Source organism: Aphidius gifuensis, linkage group LG6 (genome assembly GCF_014905175.1).
Source record: "Aphidius gifuensis isolate YNYX2018 linkage group LG6, ASM1490517v1, whole genome shotgun sequence".
Classification (NCBI taxonomy): Eukaryota; Metazoa; Arthropoda; class Insecta; order Hymenoptera; family Braconidae; genus Aphidius; species Aphidius gifuensis.
The window spans coordinates 13,721,499-13,726,741 of NC_057793.1; positions in this window are offsets into that span (position 1 = coordinate 13,721,499).

Consider the following 5,243-nt stretch of genomic DNA (forward strand, 5'->3'; position numbering starts at 1 on the left):
GATAATTTGTCGTTCGTCATTCAAATCTTGCTAGTTGCGGTCATATTTTTCATATCACCGTTTGATATAAAATAATAATATGTTTCCTCTATATTTTAGAGTCATTATTTGAAATACTCTAAAAGATTCAATTCTGAGTCTTTAAAAAGAGGGCTCATTTTTTTTTTTTTTTTCGCATTTAGAGTATTTTAGAGTTAATTTTTTTTTAATTCTCAACCATTGTCGATCAGAGTAATTATAAGTCTTGCTAGTGGCACACAAGGAGGCCCAAATAAAGACTCATCTTTATTTTGAATACTCATGAAGACTCTGAAATTTTATCCCAATTCGAATTGGTATTATACTTATAATATTAAAAATATTACTATATAACTAACTATCAGTAATAAATAATTTCTATTTCCTTTTATTGGTTAATTTCTCTGTTATAGTATTGTATAAATCTCTGAGTCATTTTCCTGTTTCATGAAATCATTTTTTTGGTAATTATTTGAATTGAAATGGAGCATCTGCACGGAGAGAATTTTCCCTTTATATTTAAGGGAATTTCCCGAAATGGTCAGACGTAACAACTTTCACGAAATTTTTACGGGAGTTTCCTTAAATATTCTTGTGATTTCATGAATATTTTTGATGACATTGAAGTAAAATATTCGGTTTTTTATAAATACGGTAATTTCTCTGAATTATTCCGGGAAAAACTGAACTTATTATCGTTATTACCGAATTTTTAAATGCAAAAGAACGAACTTTATTAAGGAATTCTCTGAATTATTCTGATCGATACATGCATGACCTTCAGAATTAAAAAAAAAACAACATTTTTTTATATTCGCGGGAGATTTACCTGAGTTTTTACGTGATATTCCCGTAATTTTTTGAGTGACTCTGCCGTAAATATTTATCGTATGGATCCCTGGTAGAAATCCTGTCTCATACATACCTAATAATTAGCTATTTTTATTAGATTCAAACTCCCAGTTAGCTCATTCTTAGACGAATACTTAGATGATTATGACGGCGAAATGTAAGCGGTATTTTCCCATCAGATGGCTATTTCTATTAGACTCATAAATAGCCATTTCTCAGCTAATAATTCGTATTTCATATGGGTTAAATAATAATAAAAATACTGATAATAATTTTTTTCTTTTTATTTTGCAATAATAAAAATTTACAATATTTCACTTGATTTTTTGCTGCATTTCATTCATATTTCATTTCAAGACAACTACTAGTAGCTCAATAGATTCAGTTTCAGAAGTCTTCCTTCACTTGTGATTTTTATTGAATAAGGCTTCATGGTGTTGGATCTTTATTTCCAGATATTTTGTACCTAAACAACAGAAATCAACATTACTGAAAAACTCAAAATAATTGAACTGTATTTAATATTTTATTTACTCACATTTCAATAAATGACAAATAATTTCACTTAAAAAAAAAATATTACTATGGTAAATGATGGTGTAGGTACGACAATTAACCTTCAAATTTTTTACTCAAGTAACTGCAAAAAAAATTTACAAAAAAACAAATTTAAAAAAATAATGATTAAATAAAATATTCATATTAAAAATTTACTTACTTTATTTTTTCACCTTCAAAAGAAAATAAATAATTTTGTAATGTTTCTTGTTGATTGTAAATTAAATAAAATAATTAATGTTGTTCACTGACAGCTGTAAATGGACTCTAAGTTCTTGCAGTTCTCAAACACAATCCTCTGTAAGTCTGTAAATTTACTCCAGTGCCCTCTGGAGTACTAAAACTAAACAAATATGTAGCAGTACAATTTTTACCTATTTATTAGCTATTTTATAGGTCATATTTTAGATACAAAATAATCATAGTGGTACTAGTGACAGAGGGCGCTCAGAATAAAATGAATCTAATCGTTGAATCTAACATTTACCTACTTATTAGCCACTTTTGTTAGAAACAAAAATTTTTCTATTTTAAATAGCTGTTTATTAGCTATTATATGCCTACTTATATTGTATCCACTTTTTAGCCATTGAAATTAGTTAACAAATGGATTGAAACTAATTGAATCTCACGGAATTCTACCAGGGATGTCCTCAAAAAATTACGGGAATTACATGTAAAAAATCCGTGAATTCTCCTGCAATTATAAAAATAATAGTATTAGTCATTTATATATATATTTTTTTTTATAAATTATTAAAATATATTCCGGGGTTAATAAAACAAATAAAATTTATATGTCGGCCAGGTTTCGGTTGATTCTTTGATTTCCATGATTATAATGTAAATTCAAGTAGAACAAATTTTTCTCATCTCTAATTGGTGCTGCTATGGCTAAGTAAGTAAGGCTCTGGAATTACAAGCAGAAGATACCGTGTTCAAGTCCTGGTGATATCAATTATTTATAGTGTAGTTTTGTCAGTCAAATAAATTATCAATTATATGAATAAAAAAATTAAATTCTTCAAACAATTAAAAAAAATTTTTTTTTTATAAAATTATTAAATTTTTGGAAGTCTTGGCCGAGTATTATATTCGAAAAAAAAAAAAAAAATATATATTATGGGGGCATTCATGAAAGTTTTCTGTGATTGCACTTTAAATTTTCGGTGAAATTCCCGTAAAAATAAATTTTCATTTTCTGTCACTGTCTGTTGATGTTTCAAAGGAGACTCCCGTAAAATTTACGTGATCCAAACGTAAATATAAAGGGAATGTCGATAGGCTCCACTCGATCGTGATATTCCCGAAATTATTCAAGTTTTCTTCACTTAATTATAAAAGGAAAATTCTCTCCGTGTGTAAACGTTTGAATAATCCATTTTTCATAAGAAGAGGAAACAAAAATATGACACTTTAAGATCGAGATGAAAAATAATTTTTCTTTTCTTGAGAATCAAAGTAAATGTACTACAGCGTAAAAGTTGAATAGTAAAGATAATAACAATGTTCCTAATTTGTAAGAAATAATGATAAAATAAAACTTCAATAGTGAATGGAAAGGAACGTATTCCATTCAGAATACCACTGCAAAAGAAAAAATTTACTACATTTGAATTTCAATTTGTATACGGAGAGAATTTCACTCTGATTATCTGAGGGGAACACTGAGTCGACGGAATCATTGACATACAACTGACTTTTCACGATTGCACACTTAGAAAGCTTAAGTGTTACCCCGTGATTTCCTGAATTTTATAAGTATATTCATGACCCTCACTTTTTCTCAGTATTATCATTTCAAAACCTGAGGATACATTTATAAAATCTAGTGGCATCCCTTGATTTAGTGCGAGTTGCCCTGTTGATATCTCGTGATTGCTTTAAATTAGCATTCTCCCGTGAAATTCACAGGGCACTACAAGATAAGATAAAAAAAAACAATGTGATTTTCTCAATGCTTCCCTTATTTGACTTCGTCATCGTTGCCGAATTCAGCCGAAGTCAAATTAGGTGATGCCTTGAGAAAATCGAGTTGCTTTTTTAATTTCTCTCGTAGCGCTTTTTTTTTTAATATTGCTTGTTCTAAGAAATTAATTTTTTTAAAACAATTTAAATAATTAATTAAAAATATCGGCTATTTTTTAGAAATATTTTTAAGAGATTAAATTGCATGTATGTTTTTTATTGAATCAATAAAAGCCCAAGGAAAAGCAGCAGATAAGGAAAAAATGTAGCTGAGGAATTAATGTAGCCAGAAAAATTATGTTTGAAACAACATTAATTGTTTAGCCACATCTTTTTCTAAGCTAGTGCTTGTCCTTGGGATTTTTATTTATTTGATAAATAAAATACATATTATTTCTATTTTTGAAAAAAAAAAAATTCCAAGGAAAAGCAGTAGCTGAGGAAATAATGTTGCCTGAAACATAATTTCACTGTCTACATTGATTCCTTAGCTACATTTTTTCTTCAGCTACTGCTTTCCCTTGGATATATTTATTTTTTAAAAATTAAATTACATTTATTTTATTTATCAACCAAGGAAAAGCAGTAGCTAAGGAATTAATGTTGCCAAACAAGTATGTTTCAAGGAAATAGTATATTGTGCAACAAGGACGCAATGTGAGTGATTCTCGCCCGCACGAAGCATCGCCTTCGGCCTTCCTCGTCTACGTGCCCCGTCGACTCTGCATCATCTGTGTGTGTGCTGAGTGCGAGAGAGGATCACTCACATGGCGTCCGCGTGACACATACTATTTTTTGGCCTAGCGGGCGGGAAACACCCGTTTGTTGCCCGCAATTTGTAGGGCGCAAAAGACATTCTTTGCGCCACGAATTTCGGGCGACAAACGGGCAATTCCCGCCAGCTAGGCTAAAATAATTTCTTGTCAACCTTAATTCCTTAGATCCATCTTTTCCTTGGCTACTGCTTTTCCTTAAGATTTTTATTCATTTCGTAAATAAAATGCATGTAAATTTGTTTTTTAACAAAAAATATGTCCAAGGAAAAGCCGTAGCTAAGGAAAAGATGTAGCTAAGGAATTAAGGTCGCCAAGAAATTATTTCCCTGAAACATAATTTTTTGGCAACATTAATTCCTTAGCTACATTATTTCCTTAGCTACTGATTTTCCTTGGACATTTTTATTGTTGAAGAATGAATTCACACGTATTTTATTTATAAAATAAATGAAAATTCCAAGGAAAAGCAGTAACTTTAAATCAATTACCAAGATCTTATAATATTGTATAATTATATCTATTCAAGAATATTCAAAACAAAACTTCGATAATAAAAGCCTACAAAAAATATAAATACAACAACTAAATAAGTTCTGGTAACGTTTGTTGGGGCGTGTGGCCCACGTTACCTTGGAAAATCAAAAATTTTCAATACTCTGGCTAGGGCCGTGTTGAATTGTATTTGTTGATAATAAATTTCAATTGTTCATCAACAATAAAATCATTGAAAAACAATATATCAACATAATTAATATGAAAGTTTAATGAAAAAAAAAATTTATTAGAAAAAAAATTATCAGAATGAAAAAAATTTGATAAAATAAAATTAGTTACTATTTGTTTCAACATTTAGTAATAATAAGTTTAATGAAAAAAAAAAACAACAACATTTTTACTGCCGATAAGGAAAGTGGTTTCAATTTGTATATATGTAAAATATGAGTAGATGTATTTTTTTTTTTTTTTTTTTTAATAAGTCATATTAATTACTAAGTATCTAAATGCAAAATCATACATTTTTTGTGGAACATTCATTTCGATTCCAACGTAATATAGTTTTTTTTTATTTTT